Below are 26,906 nucleotides of genomic sequence, written 5' to 3'. Positions count from 1 at the left end.
CCACCAAGCTTCACACCACACCATTTACCCCCTAACCCTCCATACCCAAACCCTACCTCATTGAACCTCAAGTCCTGCATCTGGAGCCCCCTGCACCCAGACCCCTGCCTCTGGCCCCCCACCCCTGCACCCAGACCACCCCCCACTGAACTCCCTGCACTTAAACTCCCACCCTGATGAGCTGTACCACCCTGAGCCCCCATCTGCTGACCCCCAATTAGCTGCACCCAGATTCCTGCCCCACTCCCCCAACAGCCAGACCCCCTCTGCTGAGCCCCAACCATTTTCACCTGGAAGCCCCTGCAGAGTCCCATTGCCCCTGCACCTAAAACCCTCCCAACAAGCCTCTGTGTGTCCAGATCTTTTCTCCCCCCCCCCACCACTGAGCTGCCTGCACCCAGATTTTTCCACACAGAATCCTCTCACCCCACACCTGGATCCCTCCACACTGAGCCCCTCCACACTTGGATTGTGCCTGGTTGAGCCTGCCTGCCCCACACCTGATGCACCTGGCGCAGAGGAATAGACCCCAGGGTGTTTCTGGGGCAGGCCCAGGCCTTGTGCTGTGTCAGGGTTGGGTGCAACTTCACCACTGAGTCCATGCCCGCTGGGTAGGGGGTGGGGAGGCTGCAGGGTGATCTCCCACCTTCATGCAGCCAGTGGCCTGTGCTCCCCACTGCCTTGCTGGTCCATCTGCATTTATTTATTGACATATAAAACTGGCAGAATTTCAAAATACTGTGTATAGTTTTTAATTTTTTGGTGCAGAATGCCCGCAGGAGTATGGGAGAAGGCAGAGTAACCAGTGCTGACATCTTTATCATTTTCTCTACCGAGCTCTCAATTTTGGACCATGCAATAGAGTGTAGCTGTCACCGCTAGTGCGCACATCTTACGTTTGTAATATGGTATACTGGTGAAAGGAGTCTCTGGATGGAGCTGATATGGATTTTACTGTGTTGAATAGAATCAAAGACTTACTCCCATCTAGTCCGTCTCCGGAGGGGTTGTACAAGGTTTTCTTTTGACAATGGGTTTCTGTTTTCACATTAGAAAAACAGTGGAAATGTTTCATTTTTCCCCAGGCCTTTCAACTTCCTCCTTTTGTCTTAAATGCGATATTCTGTGGAATGACAGAGCCACAAGCCACAGCGAACACAAAATCAGAGACTGAAAGAGGAGAGCTCCTTTGCCTCCATCTGTTATGAATGTGTTAAGTAGAGCTGGTCAACATTCTTCAACTGAAAAATTATCTAATTGGAAAACGTGGCAAAATATTTCATGGAAATTTTTTGTTTTGTTTTGTTTTTTTTTTTTCAATTTTCTGACCAGAAAAATTCTAAACTAAGTCTATTTGGAAGGAAAATTTTCATGTTTCATTTTTGATTTCTGGATTTTTCAGGGGTTTTACTCTCCCCTTCTTGTTTTGGGTTTTTTTTAAAGTGTAAAGTGTTTTCTCCCATGACCCACCTCACTTTCAAACTATTTTATGTACTCTTCTCCCTACTTTTCCAGTGGGGGATGTGAGGTGGGGAAAAAAGTGAAAGTAGGAGAGGGAGGCAAACCAGCAATCCTGAAACTGGGAAAGCCAGAACTCTTCAGTTTGTAGAAACCCAAATACTGTTAAGTCAAAAAGAAACTAAAGTTTTCATTATGGTTTGACATTTTGAAACCATTGTTTTCATTTTGTTTTAAAACCCTGCTATTTTTCAGTTGGGAAAAACTTCAAGGGAACTTACCTATAAATTTTTTAGTGGTGTAAACAGGGGCTTTCTGCCAAGGCAGTGAGTTGCTTACATTCATGTTGTCTAAGTACATGTTATGTATTAGGGGTTTCACTGCAGCACTTTCAAAAAGGGTGATATCACCTTCTCACAAGTCCCAGTAGTGGCAGAGGCTTTTGTCAAGAGGCCAGGAACTTTCCCAGCTATAAAAGTAAAGGAACCAGGTCCTCTTCTACTGTAGTCTGAAGAACACAGACTAGGGTTTGCATGTGCAGAGACACAGATGGGCAGGCAGAGATGTGGGAGACGGACACAAAGCAAGATCTAATCTGAGGAGTTTTTCCCTAATGCTGTTAACGTGTTATAAGAAGGGAGTGATCTCTCAAGTTTCACAATGTAGGAATAAATAGAGGGAAGGGGAGATTTTTAATAAACTGAATTTTATAAATACAAAGGACAATAGCTTAGCCCCAAAATCGGCTCTATTGAATACTTTAAATTAGACATTAACTAGACAAAATACCCTTAAAACACTGCATTGGCACAGCTGCACTGATGCAGCCGCACCACTGTAATGCTTTAATGGAGATGCTGTAAGCCAACAGGAGAGCGATCTATCTCCCTGAGAGGCTGTAGCTATGTCAGTAGGAAAAGCTCTCCTGCCAACATAGCGCTGTCTACAGGGGGCGTTAGATTGGTATAAGTACGTCACTCAGAAGTGTGGTTTTTTTTCACACCCCTGAGCAATAGGAGTTACGCCAGTATTGGCCTGTAGTGTGGCCCAGACCTTAGGCTGGGATTTTCAGTGGCATCTAAGGCAGGGCTACGCTACAGAATTACTTTGGTATAACTACATCGCTCAGAGCTGTGAAAAATCCACACCCTTGAGCGATGTAGTTATACCAACGTAAACACCAGTGTAGATAGGGCTATGTTAGCGGGAGAGCTTTTCCTATTGACACAGCTACCGCCTCTTCTGGAGGTGCATTAACTACACCCATGGGAGAGCTCTCTCCCGTCAGCTTAGAGTGTCTTCATTCAAGTGCTACAATGGCGCAGCTGCATCGGTGCAGCGTGCCGATGCCACGTTGTAAGTATAGACCTGCCCTCAGGTAGTTAGGTGCGTAAATCCCGTTGCAATTCAGTGGGAGCTGGATGCCTTGCTCCTTTGAACATCCCAACCTCAGGAAGGTCGGGAAAAGGCATGTTGTAGATAATGAAATACAGCCAAACAGCCTTATTTGTAATGGTTGAACTCTCAGCCATACAGTTTTGAATGTGCACCTTGAGTGCCCAAATCCTCTTTTTAGATGTTGCAATCAGCAGTTAGGTACCTAACTGCCATTTATATGCTACTTTGAGTATCCAGAGACAGGATTTAGACACTATTACAGTAGCTATACTTGAAAAATTGACTTGTGTACATTGGAGGTGAACAAAGGTGTGTTCATCCACTCCTTCTTGTTTTGTGCCTCTGAAAGTTTTAACAGTCACTACTGCCAACATTGTGCATTCTACAAATGAGGAATTACACACACCAATGCAAATGCTGGATGTGTTGTTCTGGAGACAGTGTGTGTACTGTTTCAAGGCAACTAATTCATTTTTAAGCCTTCTGTTTAGTGACCAAGATGTTAACTTTGAACCGGACACAGACAGAGCTACAAATGTGGGCATGTATACACAGACAGACATGCTGATAAACAAATATTTTCTAGCTATGTGTAAACTGTGCCAAATGGACACCTTTTAGACACAGTGATTTGTGACTATTTTATTTTGGGGTTTTTCTAAGGCTCTTTAGTGTATTTCACTCAGAGAAACAGGTTGAAGACAGATTCAGTCTGTGTGCAATGGGACCAAGAGAGAAGCTGAAAGATAGGGTCTGGGACCTGCAAACTTCATCCCATCTGATGCCCAAGAAACCACTCTTTACGGCTTCTCTTACTATCCTACTTACTGGCTAAGCCAGACTGTCTCATTTCCCTGTTCCTTAGACAGACAGGTGTAATGTAAAGCCACAGTGGCTCCTATTTGCAGATGACAGTTCTCTCCAGGCAGGTTTCTAGTAGTGGTCGTACATGTGACTGTATTTCCTCTCTGAAAAAGGAAAAGAGGAGAACGGTGGCTGAGCGTTTGCATGCGGCCTGTGAGCTGTGCCAAGCTGTTGCAGTGCTAGGACCTGCAGGTGGGTAGCCAGGAAAGAGTTCCTGTCCCCCAGTGAATAGCCTAAAAGTCCCACATTTCTGTTGTGTGACAGGGGCCTTGCTAGAAGGGTTTTGGCTTTTGCTCTGCACAGCTTGGGGAAGCACCTGAAAGTTGTAGACTCTGCTGCTTTTGTGCACACAACTTTCTAGCATTTCTGCTCTTAATACTGAGCCTGAGGCTCTGATGTATACAAGTATGGTAGATTTTGCTGCTCGAAGGCTGGGGTACCCAAACAAGGCCTACACCAGCAACAACACAGGAGCCTCAAGACCATGTCTTATTGGTCAATTTGCATACAGAAATCTTCATTAAGATGGGGGCTGAGACTGCTGCTGCTCCACAACTGAGCCTCCTGCTCCCCCTGCCCTTCCGGGATATGCAAAACCCTTGACTCAACCATTAGAAAAGCAGGACAGGCTCAGGGAAGGCCTCTTCACATATCCCATGTTATGGGGATGGAGACTAATATCTCACAGGTGTATGGTGGAGTCATCCACTTAGCTGGTAATTAAGACTTAGGCCCAAATCCACAAAGGTATAGAGACTTTCTTCCATTGATTTCAACAGAAGTTAGGAACCTAAATATATTTGTGGATCTGGGACTTAGCTCTTTATATAGCAGTCTTTATCCACAGATCTCAAAGTGCTTCAGAAAGGTGGGTCAGTATCATTATCCCATTTTTTAGATGGGGAACTGAGGCACAGACAGAAGAGTACCTTCCCCAAAGTCCCACAGCAGCTCAATAGCACAGCAAGGACTAGAATCCAGGTCTCCTGTGTCCCAGTGCAGTGTCTTATCCCTTGGAGCTGTTTCTTACAGTGAGATCACTGGGTGAATCCCATCTTCACTGTCATTCCCCAGAAAAAGCATCACGTGAGATCTTGTGGATAGATCTAACTGGTCAATTAAGCTCATCCTCCTCTTTAATGTGGCAGATGTAGATCTCATTGAGTTTCACAGGGTATTTCAGAATAGACAACACTCGGTGAGTGCCATGCTTCTCCTCCTCCAGGATTTCCACTGTGGAGTAGCTGGTCAGATCCTCCTCCTTTTGGTTGAGCCATGTCACTTTGGGCATGTGATACCATCCCTCAGAGACACATTGGGCCATAATTTTATCATTGATTCTGCTGAACCGCACATGTGGCTCTTCAGCATCTAATTACAGTGGAAAAACAAAACAATTAGTATGTTTCTAATGACACCTCCAGTAGTAATTGCTCTGTTAGTGATCTAACAGAAATGTTGTTCTATCTTAAAATTAAACTGGAAATGTCTGTGATGCATGTCTGTAATGTAATGTAAAGTGCAGCCAGCCAGTCAGCCATCCTCACTGTCCAACTCCTTCCCTCTCCCAAATCCTCTGATTTGCTGAGGGGAAGACTGAGCCATGTAACTAGGACAAAGCAGCTGGAACAGGAGCCTCACAGATTTAGAGTTCATGGCAAATCTGAAGAATTAAAAATAGAAACTGATCAAAAAGATGGAAGAGTAACTTTAGAGGACGCTGAGGGTGTGGCAGGATCATACAAATGACCCCACTAATCTCTGAGAGCAGTTTGAGGAACTCTTCATTTTTTCTGCACCTCCTTCCAAACTGCCTGACCTGGGTGAGAGCCCAGCAGACGCATTCCTGAGAGTTACTTCATGCAGGAAAGTGCTACTCGTTAATGGCCCCATATTTATAGGTGGATTCAGAGATCCATTATAAGCCCTATTTTAACCTCCTTTCCTCTGGCCTTAGAGACTGTACGATATAATTTGTAATGGTTAATATTACCAAAAAATTTGGAAGGGATATAAAACCTCATGCTTCAGGGATTAAGCCAAACTCTAACTACTAAAGGTTAGGAGAAGACTTCCCCAGTGGATTGGGTGGGTAAGTTGTCCCACATCTACCTACAGGGATGGGGGTACCTTTCTTCGAAGGACCTGGTGCTGGCCACGGTTGGAGACAGGAAACTGGCCTGGCTGGACCTTGGGTCTGATCCAGTGTGTCAAATCCTACGATTTGGGCTCTGAAGTGTGTGAGATCACTTTCACAGGACAAAAAGAAAAGGAGGACTTGCGGCACCTTAGAGACTAAACAATTTATTTGAGCATAAGCTTTCGTGAGCTACAGCTCACTTCATCGGATGCATTCAGTGAAAAATACAGCGGGGAGATTTATATACACAGAGAACATGAAACAATGGGTGTTACCATACACACTGTAACGAGAGTGATCAGGTACGGTGAGCTATTACCAGCAGGAGAGCAGGGGGGAAAAAGCCTTTTGTAGTGATAATCAAGGTGGGCCATTTCCAGCAGTTGACAAGAACATCTGAGGAACGGTGGGGGCGGAAGAGGGGGAATAAACATGGGGAAATAGGTTTGAATAAAGACTGGGAGTGGATGAGTCATTACACAAAGTAAAACTAAGTTAATTGTATCCAGTTTGCAAATTAATTCCAATTCATCAGTTTCTCATTGGAGTCTGTTTTTGAAGTTTTTTTGTTGAAGGATAGCCACTCTCAGGTCTGTAATCGAGTGACCGGAGAGATTGAAGTGTTCTCCGACTGGTTTTTGAATGTTATAATTCTTGATGTCTGATTTGTGTCCATTTATTCTTTTACATAGAGACTGTCCTTTTTGGCCAATGTACATGGCAGAGGGGCATTGCTGGCACATATCACATTGGTAGATGTGCTGGTGAACGAGCCTTTGATAGTGTGGCTGATGTGATTAGGCCCTATGATGGTGTCCCCTGTATAGATATGTGGATACAGTTGGCTACAGGCTTTGTTGCAAGGATAGGTTCCTGGGTTAGTGGTTCTGTTGTGTGGTGTATGGTTGCTGGCGAGTATTTGCTTCAGGTTGGGGGTTTGTCTGTTAGCAAGGACTGGCCTGTCTCCCAAGATCTGTGAGAGTGATGGGTCGTCCTTCAGGATAGGTTGTAGATCCTCGATGATGTGTTGGAGAGGTTTTAGTTGGGGGCTGAAGGTGATGGCTAGTGGCGTTTTGTTATTTTCTTTGTTGGGCCCGTCCTGTAGTAGGTAACTTCTGGGTACTCTTCTGGCTATGTCAATCTGTTTCTTCACTTCAGCAGGTGGGTACTGTAGTTGTAAGAATGCTTGATAGAGATCTTGTAGGTGTTTGTCTCTGTCTGAGGGGTTGGAGCAAATGTGGTTGTGTCGTAGAGCTTGGCTGTAAGACAATGGATCGTGTGGTGTGGTCTGGATGAAAGCTGGAGGCATGTAGGTAGGCATAGTGGTCAGTAGGTTTCCGGTATAGGTGGTGGTCATGTGACCATCGCTTATTAGCACCATAGTGTCCAGGAAGTGGATCTCTTGTGTGGACTGGTCCAGGCTGAGGTTGATGGTGGGATGGAAATTGTTGAAATCATGGTGGAATTCCTCAAGGGTCCAGATGATGAAGATGTCATAAATGTAGTGCAAGTAGAGTAGGGGCATTAGGGGACGAGAGCTGAGGAAGCGTTGTTCTAAGTCAGCCATAAAAATTTTGGCATACTGTGGGGCTATGCGGGTACCCATGGCAGTGCCACTGATTTGAAGGTATACATTGTCCTCACCCATAACTATTTCACATTTGGGGACAAAGTCACAAATTTCAGCCACCAGGTTTGCTGTGACATTATCGGAAATACTGTTCCTGACGGCATGTAGTCCATCTTTGTGTGGAATGTTGGTGTAGAGGGCTTCTACATCCATAGTGGCCATGATGGTGTTTTCAGGAAGATCACTGATGGATTGTAGTTTCCTCAGGAAGTCAGTGGTGTCTTGAAGATAGCTGGGAGAGCTGGTAGCGTAGGGCCTGAGGAGGGAGTCTACATAGCCAGACAATCCTGCTATCAGGGTGCCAATGCCTGAGATGATGGGGCGTCCAGGATTTCCAGGTTTATGGATCTTGGGTAGCAGAATACCCCAGGTCCGGGTTCCAGGGGTGTGTCTGTGCGGATTTGTTCTTGTGCTTTTTCAGGGAGTTTCTTGAGCAAATGCTGTAGTTTCTTTTGGTTACCCTCAGTGGGATCAGAGAGTAATGGCTTGTAGAAAGGGGTGTTGGAGAGCTGTCTAGCAGCCTATTCCGACCTATTCATGATGACAACAGAACCTCCTTTGTCAGCCTTTTTGATTATGATGTCAAAGTTGTTTCTGAGGCTGTGGATGGCATTGTGTTCTGCACGGCTGAGGTTATGGGGCAAGTGATGCTGCTTTTCCACAATTTCAGCCCGTGCACGTTGGCGGAAGCATTCTGTGCAGAAGTCAAGTCTGTTGTTTTGACCTTCAGGAGGAGTCCACCCAGAATCCTTCTTTTTATAGTCTTGGTAGGAAAGTCTCTGTGGGTTAGTATGTTGTTCAGAGGTGTGTTGGAAATATTCCTTGAATCGGAGACGTCGAAAATAGGATTCTAGGTCACCACAGAACTGCATCATGTTTGTGGGGGTGGAGGGGCAGAAAGAGAGGCCCCGAGATAGCCCAGCAGAAGAATCTGTCCTAAGTTTAGTTGGATAGATTAACAATATTGCTGGGTGGGTTAGGGGAACCACTGTTGTGGCCCCTTGTGGCGTGTAGTAGTTTAGATAGTTTAGTGTCCTTTTTCTTTTGTAGAGAAGCAAAGTGTGTGTTGTAAATGGCTTGTCTAGTTTTTGTAAAGTCCAGCCACAAGGAAGTTTGTGTGGAAAGTTTTTTTTATGAGAGTATCCAGTTTTGAGAGCTCATTCTTAATCTTTCCCTGTTTGCTGTAGAGGATGTTGATCAGGTGGTTCCGCAGTTTCTTTGAGAGCATGTGGCACAAGCTGTCAGCATAGTCTGTGTGGTATGTAGATTGTAATGGATTTTTTTACCTTCAGTCCTTTTGGTATGTTGTCCATCTGTTTGCATTTGGAAAGGAAGATGATGTCTGTCTCTATCTGTACGAGTTTTTTCATGAAGTTGATAGATTTCCACTCCACGCAGCTAAATTCAATGCCTTGCATAATGACAGGTTTCAGAGTAGCAGCCATGTTAGTCTGTATCCGCAAAAAGAAAAGGAGGACTTGTGGCACCTTAGAGACTAACAAATTTATTTGAGCATAAGCTTTTGAGAGCTACAGCTCACTTCATCGGCTGCATTCAGTGGAAAATACAGTGGAGAGATTTATATACACAGAACATGAAACAACGGGTGTTCACTATTCCTCAGATGTTCTTGTCAACTGCTGGAAATGGCCCACCTTAATTATCACTACGAAAGGTTCCCTCCTCCCCCCGCTCTTCTGCTGGTAATAGCTCACCTTACTTGATCACTCCCATTACAGTGTGTATGGTAACACCCATTGTTTCATGTTCTCTGTGTATATAAATCTCCCCACCACCCAGAAGCTCAGCACCCAACTCCCATGCAAGTCCCAGCGAGACTCCCAAGCTAAGCGTCTCTCCCCTGTCTATCTTGCCTGCCGGGCTGATCCAGCTCAGAGCAGAGCATACCTAACATCACACAAAAGATGCCAGAGAAGGTGGTGATGCCCTCCCCCACCTTTAGCCCAGGGCATTAGAGCACACACCTGGAATGTGGGAGACTCAAGTTCCTGCCCCACATCAGGGAGAGGGGAGACATATCCAGGCCTTCTATACCTTCAGTGAGTCCTCAAACCAGAGGGCCAGCAGTTAGTGTACACTGGTGGCCTTAATCACCAGCTGGGTATCAACAATCAGCCATGCCCAGGTTAGGTTTCTGCCCCTTTCCTCAGAGCTCTGTTTATTGTCCTCACAAAGACAGAAAAGTGTGCAAAAAGTAACACAACTGTCTGGTTAGGTGTGCAGCCTGTGGTCCTCTAGCCTCTGGTAGATACTGGGTAGGCCCCATTTTGGCCCCACAGGGACCTGAACCAAGATCTCAGGAAGTAAGAAGCTTGTGCTGACCAAAGACATAGACATACAATCTGAAGTAGAAATGCAGACAAACATTCTTACCATCCATGAGGAGCTTGATTATCCTTTCTCCCCTTCCTTTTAAGCTGGTAGCTGTGCATTTGTATATTGCCTGGTCAGGAAAATTCACATGTTCCAATAAGAGTGAGAGACTCGCCTGGTAAATGGCCTCCCAGTCTACCTGGACTCTCCCCTTGTACTGGGAGCTTTGCTCTTCCAGCTGCTCCTGGTTGTTGCTAAAACTGTAAACCCACCTTTGAAGAAAACTCATAGAAATCATGGCGTGTTAAAAAATATTGATAATATTCCCGATCATCTTCCACCTCATATTCCTCCCTAATATCCTCCCTCTCCCAGGAGAAGAAAAGGTCATCTGTGCCATCCACGAAGGAGAAATAGCAGGGTAAGATAACAGTGCTGTAGAATCATGCCCTTAATTCTTCCACAGTCTCTGGGAATGGCACACAGCGTTAGTAATGTATTCACTCACGCAGCAACCAACCCTGTGCCCGGCCCTGGACTTCAGTTTTACAGGACTCCAGAGCAGCCCACCCGGCCTCTGTGTGGCACTCCATGTGCCACTGTTACCTGCTTTCCATTTCACATGATCTCTACTACTTACTCTAAAGGCCTGTGCCCATATTTCCCTAGACCCAACGGACCACAGACTTAGGGGGACCAGAGTTACTGACATGAAAAACATTGAGGGGGGAAGGGGTGAGCTTAGGGTGAAGAAGTTCGGGAGGGGACGGGCACATTCATATGGGAGCGTGGTGCCTTTCCCCCCTGTAGCAGCGCAGCAGGGCTAAGAGCAGCTCTGACACTAGTTTACAAACTAACATGGTTTGTAAGCTGGTAAGAGGCTAGGCTGGGCCTCCAAAACTGGCAGCTTTCTGGTTTCCAAGGGCATCTCTTCACGGGGTTGGGAGTAGTGGGAAACAAGCAGGATAGGAAGGGTGGGTAAGGGCTAGTCAATTTCTCCAGCTCAGCATCTCCTTCAGGGGGCCAGTCTACATTGGTTACTAAAATTGGCAAACACTTGGGGGAGATTCATTCATCCCAGCACAGGGACAGAGAGGAGGCAGTTGCACCTCCCCTGTTCAGGGCCCAGTGTGGTCCCTGATGCAGGTTAGGGCAGCCCAAGTTCCACTGCTGCTTCAGTAGCCCCCCTAGAAGCCTTTGCCAGGGCTATGAATCACAAGATGCTGGTCTGCTCTTGCCATGCACCCTGCCCATTTGCCTCCACCCCAGATCCAGAACACTCCGTCTGAATGAAGTTGCTATGGGGTGGGATGAAACCAGCTCTGCACCAGGGTATAGGGGCCACCTATACCAGCAGTATTCCCTGGGGTAGATTTATACATCTCCTTACCTAGCTCAAGGAGGCTGCACGGTAGGGTAAGGATGAAGTGTCAGAGACAGGCCCTGAAAACAGGGACAGTTCTAGTTTCCAGACACACCTGGTCACCCCACCCATAAAACAGCCTGCTTTATCTACCGTGTTTATAGAAATCTCAAAGCCACACACAACTAGATACAAAACTTGACTCTGCCTGCTCTCCAGACACTAGATGGAGGCTCACAAGTACCACAGGAGACAGGCTGACTCCAGATGCATACCAATTGGAATGGGTGGGGGTAGATGTAAAGGTTTTTTTGATACTTTGGCCATAATTCCCATCATTTCACGCACTTAGATTTTTTTGACCATGCTCGTATTTTAGAATTGACTGGCCTTCCAACACTGGGTTGTTAGAAAACTATAATGTCTCAAGTTTGTTTGTTTAATTTATCAGTGCAACTTTATAATAACTCCAGTTTAACAAATTATTTTTGTGGGCTAAGCAATTTTGTAAGGTGAGTCATGGTAACAGTCTGCCGAAAGCATTTTATTTATTTTGATATTTATCGTGCATTTCTTAATTCCAAGTACTTTACCACATTTTTAAAACTAACAATAATTTAGAACTACCCATATTCCAATATATTCATAAAACTGTCTATTTGCCAGTAAAGAACCCACCATGGTAGGTGAAAATACTAAAAGGAAGTGAGATCATCTCTGGTGATATACAAAGGTGTAACTAGCAGAAACTGGGTGAAATTAAACACAGTAAAATTTAGGCTGAATCTCAGGAAATGCTTTCTGACAGTGAGATTTCTGAGGCTGTAGAATAGTCTCTCTGGAAGGGGGTGGAAGCCCCTTTGCTTGTTACATTGAAAACTAGACTGGACAAAGAACTGAAAAAATATTCGATAGGGCATAATCTTGATCTAGTGCCCAGATAGGGATGGACTAGATATGACCTAGTAGGTCTTTTACCTCACTAACATCTGTGATTCTAAGTGTCTATGAAGATAATTTCATTTTCCCTCCTAATTTGGATGTGATCATTCAGCTGCACATTGAAATAGCAATGTCTCCATATATTTCAAGGGTTAGACATTCAGACAAATGCATAAATGCCTCATGAGCATTTAATCTGAACTCAGAAAACACAAAACACCCTCGTCTCTACCCTCATCCACTCACCTGAGTGAAAGCTCAGCAGCAGGAGCAGCAAGGCGTAGACAGACACCACAAGGAAGACCATCCTGAAACCTGAGAAAGAGAGAGGGTTTGTCCCTGGATTACTGCCCCAGCTAGCAAGGACTCCGGCGCCTGCTAGAAGGTCTCAAGGGAAGAGGTTATACTGGAGAGGCTTCCAGGATCTCTTGGCAGGCAGGACTGGCATTGACAGCTGCATCTCAGGCTTCTCTTCCCTGTGCTTCTAGAATAATGTGTATACTGCCACATAATGCACACCAGCTCTAGGAATAGAAGGGACAAGCTAGTTTCATTTTCTGTGTCAGTCAATGGCTAGGAACAAACATTTGTGAAGTGCCTACACCAGAATTCCAATTGTGTTAGTTCCCATGTTAACTAGCACATGTTTAAGCATGAGATATTCTCTAGGAATTATTTTGGGCAAGTTTGCTGGCCTGTGTTATGCAGGAGGTCAGACTAGATGATCATAATGGGCCTTGAAATTCAAGAGGAGACAAATCTTTAGGTTTTTATGGTATAAATGTAGCACATGGTGCTACTGGGGGAATTTGGGAGAAGGGGAATGGAGCTCATCTGTGGAGCCAGCTCCTTCGGCCTCCATCCCCTGATTTTTGGAACACATTAGTCCACTGTTAATAATAAAATTAGTCACAAGCACACAGTCAGCAATCTGGACCATCAGACTCCTCCTATGATTTCCTGCAAAAGGCTGAGACCAAGCCAAGGAGGAGGTCAGGGAACAAGCCAGTTCCCATCTTGAACCTGGTAGACATTTTGACTCTGGACATCAGATGCTATTTCAACATCTGTAGCTAAATAAGAAAGAGGCACCTGTATGGGTTAGAGCCAGTACTTATCTTTGGTCACTCCACGTCCCTTGCTACAGGCAACCGAGTGCAGGTGAGGATGGTGAGAAAGAAGCAGGAAGTAAGGTGCTGGAGAGGAGCCATCCCTCTGTGTGCTAAGAGGCAGCCCCTAGCAGCCGTAAGGCAAGCTGAGCTCTTGCCATGATGAACACGAAATAGGACTTTCCACTCTCCATTAAAAATGAACCAATTTTCCTCTTCCATGTTTTAAATTCAGTAGTGTTTAAAAGCAAATAAAACAAGCTGCCTTCTCTGACATGGAGCTAGTGTGCCCCTTGTTCTGGGCACATTGCACACGAGGGGACTCTGTGCTTCTTGCTCTTGGGGACCCCATGCATCTATGGGCAGGGTGAGGAGGCAGGGAACAGGTCACATGTCCAGGGAATGGAGATCAAAAATACCACCAGTGGCTGTGGAGCTATTGAGAGTCAGCCTATCTCATGTACATCAATATAAATCAAGAGCAACTCCACAGAAAAAATGGAAACCTACCAATGTAAAAATGATGTGAGAACGGGATCAGGACCTGGGTTTTCAGAAAGACACTTTCCTCACTCAAGACAAGAGAGTTTTGAATATTATTCCTGACCTCCAGATTGCTGTTCACTGGAGAATTAGTAAAAACAGGAGTATGTGCAATGTACATTAGAGAACTCCAGAGGGAGTGCAGGGAAGGAGTTGGGTGAATGAGATGCTGGGGTTGAGTTTTGGCTCAAGTAATCAAGTAGGCTGGAAGACTATGCTAGATTCTTTCAGCCAGGGCACAAAAATATGCAATTCAGTTGATAGAGGATTTTCTGCCTGTTAATACATATGGCAAATAGTCTGATACTAGGAACATGCCCATCTGGGCTATACTGCCTGCAATGGGAAACTGAAAAAATCTATGATTTTCTTCATAGTTGCTTCCCACTGGCCCTTCACCCTCACCTCCACTACACGGCTTCTTGCTGCCATCACATTGCAGGGTTGTACGGGGAGATTTTGGCAAACCAGTAAAGTGCTGAAACCACTATTACTTATTGCTAAAAGCAGCCAAGTCAGCAGGCCGTAAATTGGCCATGCAGCAGCCTCAGCTTAACCAAGGCAGGAGGGGAAAGGATTTTGGGTGCCACAGAAAGGGCAGCTTGACCCCCTGTCCTTCCTGATAAGAATTGTGTTGAAGTTGCTGATGCGTGCATTTTAGAAGGGCAGGATGTGCCCTCAGGAATGTCTGTTAGGGCCTCAAGGCTACAAACTCTGGGAAAAACCCACACCTGGTTAATCAATAATCAGAAGGAAACCTCTTGCTTGACCATTGAAACTGCTTGCTTAACAAGTTTTCTTTAAGGGACATGTCATTGTATTACTAATGCATAAAGAAGGGGAAAAAGTTTGAGGTAGTTGGACTGGACTCTCCCTCTGGATACATCTTGCGGTCTCCACCGGCAGACGGAAGATTTGGCCACCGGAAGGCTGCTGCTATGCCACTCGAGAGCCACACTCAGCTTCAATAATTATCAAGGGTTGGGGATGTTTTACTAACCTGTTGCGGACGTGTGTAAGTGCTTGAGACTAAGTAAAGTTTAGCTTTAAGTGAAAGCTGTCTTGTGTTGTCCTGTTTGTGCTAGCCATCTATCGGCTGGACGGCCGTGTCGCCCGATTTATTTCCTGACACCACCTCGCACAGAGTAAAAGTTCCCAAGAGCTTTGGGTTGAAAGAACCCTGGGTAACAGGGTGGAGTACAGCACAGGCTGGAACCCATTTCTTCTGGATCCTAGGATATGACCCGAAGCACAGGATCATCTTTTCTTCTTCCTGCAGCCGCTGTTACCTTCACAGCATGAAGGCAGTACACTAAACAGGAGTAACTATTGCCCAGAGAAATTCAGCTGGGGGTCTCAGCATGCAGACAACCAAAGACAGAACTCGTACCTATGTGTCCAGAAGCAATATGGCTTCGTGAATGAGACGTGGTTTTTACCACATTAGTGTCCTGGGTTCTGTTCGCACCTTCAGTTGAAGTAACTCACTTTCCTCATATAAAAAACAGGAAGAGTGAGATGTCTGTCTTGAGGAACAGGGATATGAGGCCTTAGTCAATACAAAATTGCCTGGAAATTTGTAGGGCAGGTAAAAGAAGCATGAACTCCTGGTGCTAGCCCACTGCACAGGGGTGCTAGAACAATTTTTATAGCAGGGGTGCTAAGCGTTGTTGAACCAAACTGTAAACCCTGGATATGATGGGAACCACTTCAAGCCAGGGAGTGTGGCAGCACCCCCAGCACCCCTAGTTCCAGCACAGGGGTGGACAAACTATGGCCCGTGGGTCGGATCAGGCCTGCCAGCCATTTTAATCTGGCCCTCACGTTCCCACTGGGGAGCGGGGTCTGGGGCTTGCCCTGCTCCGGTGCTCCAGCCGGGGAGCAGGGTCAGAGGCTACTCCATGTGGCTCCCAGAAGCAGCAGCATGGCCCCCCTCCAGCTCCTACGCATAGAGGCAGCCAGAGGGCTCCACTCTGCATGCTGCCCCCACCCCAAGCACTGCCCTTGCAGCTCTCATTGGCTGGGAACCATAGCCAATGGGAGCTGCAGGAGCAGTGCCTGCGACGGGCCAGCGCGCAGAGCCACCTGGCCGTGCCTCTGCTTAAGAGCCAGAGAAGGGACATGCCGTTGCTTCTGGGAGCTGCTTGAGGTAAGTGCCACCCAGAGCCTGCACCCCTGAGCCTCCCCTATGCCCCAACCCCCTACCCCAGCTCTGATCTCCCTCCCGCCCTTCAAACCCCTCAATCTCAGCCTGGAGCACCCTCCTGCACCCAAAACTCCTCATCCCCAGTCCCCTCCCACACCCTAGATCCCTCACCCCCTACCAGAGCCCTCACCCCAACCCCAATTTTGTGAATATTCATGGCCCGCCATGCAATTTCTATTCCCAGATGTGGCCCTTGGGCCAAAAAGTTTGCCCACCCCCGTTCCAGCATCTATGCCAATGAACTTCCCTCTAAGCTACAAGCTACTGTGGGAGGAGTGTCTTTCTGGCCATTCTGTTTCAATTCTTGTGAGCCAGACTGCACCGCTCTGAGACAGGAGCAGCATAGGCTTGTGCAATTCAGTTCTGATGCTGAGCAGTTCCTTTACAAGCCACGACTGGCTCCCTCTCCAGAGCCAATCCAAATGTCTACTAAATTATTATTAATAAACTTTCAGAGCTTGACCCTGTGCCTGACACCTGACCACAGCATAGGCAGCCTGGGGATATGTGTTGCGTCTGGATCCTCCCCACAATTTTCTCCGTACCTCTGCACAAAAAATACGTGTAAAAAGATTGAGATTTTAAAACCAGGAAAAGTGCTTCCTGCATATCCACAACCATAAAGCACTTTGAGAGCCACAAGTGAATGAGGACTATGTAAATGTAAAGCATCAAATCAGATTATGCTTAACCTTAAATCTATGCTCAAGTGCTTTGCTGAAGAGGGATGTAGAACTGATGTGCTTAAAATTAGGCATATGCTTTTAAGTGCTTTGCTGAACTAGTGCTTTCAGGGGGTTTTCAGGATAGGCTGATGTAAACAGATAAAGGTTATTGGCTGGGTGCCTGGGGAATGGACAATACAAAACAGTGTGCATGGAAACAAGCAGTGAAGCTTCAGGGATTCCCAATGGGAAAGTAAGCAGACTCCAAATGCAACGATCATTTGCTGAACTGAGACATTATAATAGCAGAATATATTGTCAAGATCAATAATTATGAAGCTTGAGATTTACAAACTGATGGCAATCCTGAGTTACTAGGGTTTAACATCTGGACTTTTTAAACTGAAAAATATCACATTTGAATCATAGAAATGAAGGGCTGAAAAGGACCTCAAGAAGTCATCTAGTTCATCCCCCGCTCTGAGGCAGGACCAAGTAAACAAAACCAGCCCTGACAGGTGTTTATCTAACCTGTTCTTCAAAACCTCCAATGATAGGGATTCCACGACTCCCTTGGTAACCTGTTCCAGTGCTTAACTACCCTTATGGTTAGAAAGCTTTTCCGAATATCTAACCTAAATATCCCTTGCTGCAGATTAAACCAATTACTTCTTGTCCTACTCTCAGTAGACATGGAGAACAACTGATCACAGTCCTCTTTATAACAACCTTTTACTTATTTGGAAAGAGTTCAGAGGATGGCAACAAACATGATAGGAGGTTTAGAAAAGCTGACCTATGAGGAAAGCTTGAAAGAACTGGCCATGATTAGTCTAGAGAAGGCTGCAGGGGGCATGTTAACAGTCTTCAATTTGTTCACATCTTTCTTAAAGTGTGGCACCTAGAACAGGACACAGCACTTTAGCTGAGGCCTCACCAGTGCTGAGGAGAATAGGACAATTACCTGCCATGTCTTACATACAACATTCATACTTACATACCTGCCGAGTCTTACATTCTGTTATTACACCCCAGAATGACATTTGCCTTTTTCACAACATTGTTAGCTACTATTCAATTTGTGATTTACTATAACCCCCAGATCCTTTTCTGCATTACTGCTGCTTAGCCAGTTATTCCCCGTTTTGTATTTGTGCATTTGATTTTTCCTTCCTAAATGTATTACTTTGCCCTTGTCTTTATTTAATTTCGTCTTATTGATTTCAGACTAATTCTCCATTTATCAAGATCATTTGGATTCTAATCCAGTCCTCCAAAATGCTTGCAACTCCTCCCAGCTTGGTGTCACCTGCAACTTTTATAAGCAGACTCTCTATTCCATCATCCAAGCCATTAATGAAAATATGGAATAGTACCAAACCCAGGACTGACCTTTGTGGGACCCACTTGATATGGCCTCCCAGTTTGATAGCGAACCAATGATAACTACTCTTTGAGTACTGTCTTCCAACCAGTTGTGCACTCATTTTGTAGTAATTTCATCTAGGCCACATTTCCCTAGTTTGCTTATGGAAATGCCACATGAAACTGAATCAAAAGCCTTATTAAAATTAAGATATATCATGTCTATAGCTTCCCCACTATCTACTAGGCCAGAAAACCTGTCAAAAAAGGAAATCAGATTAGTTTGGCATGATTTGTTCCTGACAAATCCATTCCTCTAGATGGAACTGCAACTACTCACTTGACATATGTTGGGTCAGCTCAGTACACGGAAACCCACATTCAGCATCATGTCAAGTCTTGCACAACTTTCCACACAGCCAGCCACTGATCCATACTGGTCTTTAGCTACCAATCGTCATGAGCACAAAGCAGCAGCGGTGGAACCTGCACAAAGCCCAGTGGGAGAAATACAGCAAGACTCTAGAATGGAGTGTTGTAACAATACTGCCCCACCATATCCCGATAGAGCAAGCTTACAGGCGTTTCTGTAGAGCCATCTACAAAGCAGCCACCAGAGCCATTCAGCATGGATATCGCCCTGTGTACATCCCCTGCCTTGAAGAAGAATGTGCTGCTGTCCTGAAGCAGTATGAGTCAACTAGTGACCTGGACACAGCCAACCACTTAGTCGAAGTTTTGAGCTGTGCTCATTAAGCCAGATGGGATAAAAAGACCAAGAACCTGGACTTTACTTTTTCCAGCCAAAAATGCTGGAGTTTACTTTGTCGCCTTGAAGTAGCCCAGCAACCACTGACACCAAGCTGGTCATCTGTGAGTGCTAACCAAGTAGCCAGTCACCTCCTTCGTACGGGAAAGACAATCCTGGAAAAAGAAGTGAAGAGTCGAGTCCAGAGCAAGTGAAGGGTCTTCTGCAGGCAGCACAAATCCAGAGCTTGCCCTGAACCTTTCACAGTTCCTGAGCTGGACAGAGTGCTACATAACATCAAATCTGGCACTGCTGCTGGCTATGACAACATCCTTCCAGAGTTCCTGAAACATCTTGGCCCATGCATCTGCTCTTGGCTGGCTCAATTCTTCACAAGGTCAGCAATGAAGGAAGACTGCTAAAAATCTGGCATATGTCACAAGTCACCAGCCTGCCAAAACCTGGTATCAAGTTACTGCCCGATATTGCTGCTTTCTGTGTGTTTCAAGATTCTAGAGCACCTAATTTTACAGCAAATAACACCAGAGGTGGAGAACATGTTGAATGTGGAGCAAGCAGGCTTTTGACAAGGTTGAAGCACATGTGACCAAGTACTTGTGCTAACCTTTGAAAACAGTTTTCAAAGAAACCTGAAAAGAGACACTATTTTCTTCTTTCACTGCAGCATATGATATGGTATGGCACATGAGTCTACTTGTTAAAATCTCAAGAGTCATCCCACATTGGTTACGGATGCCATCAAACTGCTACTCCAAGACAGATGGTTCAGGATGCATGTGGGTGAGAAAACAAGTACTTGGAAAAAACAGATGAATGAGTTATCCCAGGGGTCTGTTCTAGCCCCAGTCTTGTTCCAGCTATACATCAATGACCTGCCATCCACCCAGGCATGGAAGATCATCTATGCAGATGACATCTGCTGCAGGCCACAGGCTCTGACTTTCTCTGAACTACAGAAGAGCCTGAGTGATAATGCTGCTAAGCTGGCTGATTACTCCAAGACATGGTGCCTTCAGCCTACCACTAACAAGACAGTCTCTAGCACATTCCACCTCCACCAGGCCAATGCTAAGAGGGAATTAAACACCATAATGAATGGCCAGAGGCTGAAGCACAAAGCATACCCAGTTTACTTAGGTATAACCCTCGACCAAACTGACATACAAAAGCCATCTGAGAAAGATGGCAGCAAAGGTCAAGACATGCAAAAACCTTCTCCACAAATTGGCAGGTTCTTTATGGGGAGATGTGCCAATCCTAAGGAACTCAGACCTTGCCATCTCATACTCAATAGCAGAGTAATACACCAGTATGGAGTCAGAACACACCAAACTTGTTGACGTGCAACTCAACTCAACAAAGTGCATCATCAGGAACTTTCCAACTGACTCATCTTCCATGGCTTCCAATTCTGAGCCACATTGCTCTCCCTTACATCAGTAGGGAGATTGCAGCTGGAAAGCTGCTTGAGAGAGTATGTGCCAACCCAAGTTTGCCCTTATTCAGTGACCTATTTAACACACCAGCTACACGTTTTTGTCACAACACCCACTGTAGTCAAGACTGCCATGCCAGGATGTGACAGCAGTGTCCCTGTGGTGGGAACACTGGTGTTTAACATCAATCACCAATTAGTTCCTCATCACAGACCTACTGCTCACCTGCCCAGCTTCGACCTGTCAGTTGGCCCTTCTTAACCGATTCCAGACTGAGCAGGCCTCTGTGCAGCCAACCAGCACTGTTGGGGTATTCGAGACAATCCCAGTTGCAGCTACGGAGCAGATCAAACAATGATACGCATTGTCGAGGAGTGCCCACTAACCAAATTCAGCGTTGGGCTCCAAGAGTCCTTCTTGGCCACTAAGAACGCTATTGCTTGGCTTGGAGAATATGCAAATGTTAATTAAATAAATTGCTTCCCTATGGATTCATTTCTCACAAACCGGGAGTGAATTATGCAGGTCATCCCAAATGAGCATCAATACACTTTTGATGTCACAATTTCATGTGCTCTGTATATACCACATATGACACAGAAAAACTATTTTAGAAATGCTGTAGAGTACATCCTAGGAGAGGTGATTAGTGGGCAGAATGCAGGTGAGATGTTCAAAAGTGCATGATAAAATGTGGAATGATCTGATAATTGCATTGACCACAAGGTTCTGTAACTTATTCACATGATTCTGCAGCTTGTCCTTTGGGTCTCACCACCATGGATATTGTATGTGGTACATATCATAAGGGTTGGTGCCACCTCGCTGAAAGAGTGTCTTTGGCACAGAAGACAAGTTGGATACCTAGGCAAGCCACCCAGGGTTTTGGCTGCTCCCATATGAGAAGGACCCTGGCCCAGGAAGTAATTCTTTTAGGAAATCTGGGGTGTCTGTTTTTCTTGCCTCTGTCAGAAAAAAGGCGGATGTGTCAGCAACAGCAGTAACAGGAGCAGAGCTGCTTGTGTATCCCCTTGCAGGAAAAGTCATGCGTGCTCCTTTTGCTTAATCAATGTGGGCATGCAGGAATTTTTCTGGGGATTGTGCTTGCCTATACAATAAATAGACCAGGCAGGCACATAGTGATAGAAATTTGGTTCAGCAGACATTATCTTCATATTGGGCAAGGTTTTTTTAAAGAGCTCAGTTCCCACTTATATACCAAAATAAATGGCCAAGGCCTGAATGCATAAAAGGAGTTAGGTGCCTAAGTCCCATTTTTGGGACCAATGTGATACACAAAACTTCTGCCAAACCCTATTGGTGCCTAAAACTGACTTGGCGCCTATGTTTTTGCATTAAAAATTCCTGAGGTGCTTATGTTTCTGCATGTGGGCATACACTCTGCTGCCTCACTCCAGGTACCCAGGCACCTATCTTCCACCGAAGCCCCAGAGTCATTCACAAACCAGGAGAAGATAGGCATTCAGCCGCCTGGTGGGCCTGATCCAATAGGCATGTTCAGGGGGAGCCTTCTGGATCAGGCTCCACGGGTGAGTTCACACAGAACAAGTGGGGGGGGGAGGTGAGGCGGTGGGGAAAGAGAAGGAGGGGCTTCCTCAAAACTTTTAACTCAGTGGTTGGGGCACTCACCTGGGAGGTGGGAGACTTCCCAGTTCACGTCCCCCCTCCAGCTAAGGGTGAGACGGGATTTGAACAGGACTCTGCCACCTTTTGGGTATGTGCCCTAGCTACAGGGCTATGAGATATTCTGATGTGAGGCTCTTTCCCGGGGAAGCTGTTCCACTGTGGATAACTAATTAAAGCAACAGTGGAGTAGTGGGAAGGGATCCTGGATGTCCCAACTTCCCATGAGTGCTCAAACCAGCAGGCTACAGGGTCATTCTGCTTGTGTGCTCTTACTCTCCCGTTCTTTCTGACCCAACTGACTTGTCATCCCTGCTGAAGACAAATGCACAGAATCTGAAATCTGGAACCTTTTATCCTGGGCCTGTACAGGATTGCACGTCCCTCTCTGCAGAGTCCAGATAGCCATGTCCTGAAGCAGGAGTGCACTGCCATGGATGCCCTGAACCTATTTCTCTGTCCCTGAAGAAATGCCCACTATTGAACTCCCTAAAGCCCTTTCTCCTGATACCCACACATTGCTATGGAGTCTTCATCAGCTTCCTAGCTCCTCACAGTTCAGTCATCTTTTGCAGGTGATGTTTTGTTGCCTGACACAAATACAGCAGACCACTTTCTGGTTTTCTTTTGACCATCAAATTCAAGCAGCCAGTCTTGTTTTTACCTGGCACATGACAATTGCCAACATCCATCCTCAGGGAGAATGAAAGCCAATTATGAATGCAGTCAATGAAGGGCAGCACCCTCTTCATTGAGCCACCCCAACCAGTTCTAGGGCCTGATGGTCAGCTGCTGGCACCTTGTGTCCTGGTACACAGCCAGGGTTGGCCCTAGATCAAATAGCACCCCCCCAGTTTGTTAAACTTTTGAATACCTTACAGCATCCCTGGGGTGCTGGAACAATTTGTATAGTGGGAGTGCTGAGAGCTACTGAAGCCAACTGTAAAGCCTGTATATGATTGGAACCACTTCAAACCAGGGTGTGCACAGCAGTACCCCCAGTACCCCCTAGTTCCAGCACCTATGCAGTACCCCAAGCAAGGTGCCCCCCAAGCAGTAGCACTGGGTCGCCTGCCCCTAAATTCAGCCCTGTAATACAGCTCTGCAAAGCAGCCCCTGATCTGTGTTTGTGCTGTCAGCTCTTTGGGGAAGGACTGGCATCACCCCTGCGATAACCCAGCAATCCCATGCCTGGGTCTCCGGGGCATGGCTAATAACCAGGGAGACCGATCTCCTGCTTGCGCGGTAGGGTTGCTTTGCCTTTGGCGCCCAGAGAAGCTGTGCCTGGGGAGGGGAGGCCGGTATCTGTGTGGGGACCCTGCGTGTCTCCCCAGGGCAAATGTCGCTTGCTTTGGGGGGCTGGTACCAAGTCGGTGTAATGTAGGCTACTGCTCTGCATAGCAATGTGCTACTTACCGTGTACTGAGCATGCTCAGTTCATCTGCTGAAGCCACTGCCCTTCACCCTGCCCTTATACCCGAGGATTCTGCTGACTGCTTTTGACAGGGGTTAAAAAGTGGCAAAGGGTGTGAATCAGAGGAGGGGGGTGGCCAGGGTCTGAGCAGAGGGTGGAAATTTACTGGTCTGGGGGATCAAGCAGCTGGAGGCAGGATTAGGAGAGGGGCTAAAGGGCAAAATCAGGGCTGTGGGGGAGGAGCAGGAGTTAAGCCCAGGAGTGAAGCACTGGCAGAAGGTGACAGAGGGCAAAACCCGGCACTGGCAGGGGCACAGGGGGTAACAGTTACCCCAGTGGGACTGAGACACCAGTATTTGCCAAAATAGTGGGGGGCAAAAGGGCTTTTTTATTTCCCCTCTCACAGACAGCACCTCTCAGCATCGGCTTCCCAGGGCTGGGTTCTTAAAGTCACAGGCATCCCAATGCCTAGTCAATGCATCTCCTCTTTGTCTGATCTAACCTACTGAGGCTATGTCTACACTACAAATTTCAAAGCGCTGTCGCAGGTGCCAGTGCTCCTGGTAATCCACCTCGATGAGGAGATTAGCTCCGAGCAGTGGGAGCCGAGCCTGTCCAGACCAGTGCTTTAAAGCATTCATACTTGCAATCGGGGGTGGAGGTGATTTTTCACACCCCTGAGCCAGCAAGTTAGAGCTCTTTAACTTGCCAGTGTAGATAATCCCTGCGACTTAATTCAGTGAAACATTTTACATATATCCCCTCAGAAATAAAGAATCCCTTATCACTGTATCTGAATGCATAGGGTCTCCAGGCAGTTTCCCAAGTTGTCTTATCTGCTGCTAGGATTCCCTGAATTCCCTGAATTTTTAATTCTAATTTTTTCTTCTCATTTTTAGAGCAGATGTTTATTCTGTTAGATCATCTGACTTCCACTCTCACTGAATTTCTGGCCTATTGTCAAAACTTTGTTTTGAGTCAATCCACCAATGGTGTAAATATTGGTGGTCAGACCAATAGTCTGCCTAAACTAGTATCCTGTCTTGTGATCGTAGCCAATGCCAGGTGCTTCTAAGGGAATGATCAGACCAGGCAATGACTCATTGAACCATCCCATTGTCCACTCCCAGCATCTGGCAGTCAAAGAATGGTTTAGGAACATGCAGAGCATGGGCCTGCATCCCTGATTATTGTGACGAAGTGCGAATTTTCTTAATGTTTCCTCTGAATACTGTAGGGGTGCCTCAATTTCCCCTTGTGGGGGCAATTTCTGTAGACCTAACCCCGTCCCCTTTTTGCAGCTCCATCTATACATTATATGCAAAGGCTGTAACGCAAGAGGCCTATAGGCCTGTATCCTGTAAGACTTGGCTTGAGCTTAAGCATTGACATATGCTAGGCTGTGGCACTTGACACAAATAATGGACTAGGCCAATTTCTAACCTAAATAAGAACCAAAGGGCCTCCGAAAAGTCCCTAGCTGTCATGGGTATGCACCCTCCATCCTGCAAAAAGTCCCTAGTCAAATTCTGCCACAGCAAACTGCAGATCTTGATAATGACAAGGTGCATCAGCACTGTGCTAATTATGAAACTGCTTTTCTATTTTCCTTATAAGGCTTTATTAATAATGCTTGAGTGGTGGAAAATTACTAATCGGTTCAGCTTGAACATGGACCTATATAAGACTAATGTTATGGGGCAGGGCAGAGAGAAATCAGGCTGGCACCTGCGCGTGACCATCTCTGACTCTCTCTCCCTGCATGCTTGTACTCAGTAAAAGGCCTCAGACTGAACCAAACAGAGGGTGTGACTCGTTTTCCACAACACCCTATGCATTTCTTAAGTCTCTAGGTGGTGGGATAAGGGAGTGTAATTGTTGCAGAGCAAAGGGCCAGTATACATAAATGGCTGACACTCTGTCTCCTGGCAACTGATGGCCTGGGCCCTTCCCCCTTGCAAGGTGAGAGCTAAAGGGGTTGGAGAACAAAGGAATCAGGTGACCTCCTGGCCCGGGAAAGGGACAAAGCCCAGAGGAGGAGGGGCTGGAGAGTAAGTCAGTTTGGGGCTGGCTAGGGACAAGGAGTGAAGTGCAGACGGGTTGTCTGGCTCACTGCCCCCCAAAATGGACCCAGCTGAGGGTCCTGTTCTCTGTACCTACAAGCTCTATTTTAGACCATGTTCCTGTCATCTGATAAACCTCTGTTTTACTGGCTGGCTGAGAGTCATGTCTGACTGCAAAGTTGGGGTGCAGGACCCTCTGCTTCCCCAGGACCCCACCTGGCCAGACTCACTGTGGGAAGCGCACAGAGGGGCAGAGGATGCAGAATGCTCCAAGGTCAGACCCAGGAAGGTGGAAGCCGTGTGAGCTTCTTGCCCTGAAGACAGCCTGCTCACAGAGAGCAGACTTCAGCAGAGTCTTGACTGGCTTCATAGGGAGCAGTTCCAGAGCATCGCCTGGGGACGCCGTGACAATTGTCTTGGCTAATAGCCAATCTACTTATCCTGAGAGACTGATCTAATTCTTTGTTCAACCCATTCATAGTTTTTCCTTTCAAAATATAATGAACACACATCTACAACCCCAAGATACCTTTACGTCCCCAAGAATTCTAAATTCATGAGTTATACACTCTCCAGTTAAGAAATTTTAATAAAGAAATTATATCTTTTTTTTGTGCCTCTTTGTTCCTGAGCCTGTAGGGTGCAGTAAGGCCAGTTCCAATGCCTTGAGCCTAAACACCTGAATGAATCTTAGTCTACCCTCATACTGTTCCTGTTAACTCTCCCAAACATTTCATATACCTAAGGCCGTATCTACACTTTAAGTGTGGGTTAACTCAAGTTATGTCAGCATAGAGTCACTACCGTTACTATGTCATTTACGTGCATGCCTCCTGGACTCCTTGCCTTAGCAGTTAGGGCACTCACCAGAAGCACTTGTATAGATTCAGAGTGAGGTGCACCATGAATAGATACCCCACTGTCCACCCACTGTATTTTGGGATGCTTTGGTTTTGCAGTGTATGCTGGGTACCAAACAGGTCAGACAGGGGTGGTTGTGGCCATGGGATCAAACTTCTTATAATGCATTGTTAACTCTGCACTAATTCTATATGTATCCCATACATAAACGTATACATAATGTTTACACCTTTTTTTCTAAACCCACTAACCTGCCTGGCCCTCCTCACTGTCTGCCATCTCACACAGAATCATGGAGCTTGCATGGCTCTGCACTATTGTCCTGAGCGTTTTCACCCAAAGGTGCCTGCTCCTTTAGTATTTGTGAATCAGCAAACATACATGAGGGGTCTCAAACACGCAGCCCGTGGGGTTCTTTCATGCAGCCCGCCAAGCTCCCGCGCGCCCCACCTCCCGCGCGCCCCTCTGCCTACTCCGTGGCGCCACGAGCCCCCCGCCACTCCCTGAAGCGGCCGGTACCATGCCCTGTGGTCCCGGGGGGGGAGGGGGAAGAGGGCTCTGTGCGTTACTCTCACTTCCAGACACTGCTCCTTGCAGCTCCCATTGGCCGGGAACAGGGAACCGCGGCCAATGGGAGCTTCAGGGGAGGTACCTGGAGGAGCAGCAAGAGCAGCACATGGAGCCATGTGCCGCTGCCTCCCC

At 46.5% G+C, this 26,906-nt stretch overlaps 1 pseudogene; it reads right to left on the bottom strand.

The window, feature by feature from the left end:
- Window positions 1–11,644: 11,644 nt before the first annotated feature.
- LOC122459769 overlaps window positions 11,645–26,906 on the bottom strand; it is a 49,761-nt pseudogene continuing 34,499 nt past the window's right edge.

The sequence above is a fragment of the Dermochelys coriacea genome, chromosome 1 (genome assembly GCF_009764565.3).
Source record: "Dermochelys coriacea isolate rDerCor1 chromosome 1, rDerCor1.pri.v4, whole genome shotgun sequence".
Classification (NCBI taxonomy): domain Eukaryota; kingdom Metazoa; phylum Chordata; order Testudines; family Dermochelyidae; genus Dermochelys; species Dermochelys coriacea.
Note: the sequence above shows the minus strand (reverse complement) of the source record. Positions and strands in the feature narration are given on the sequence as shown.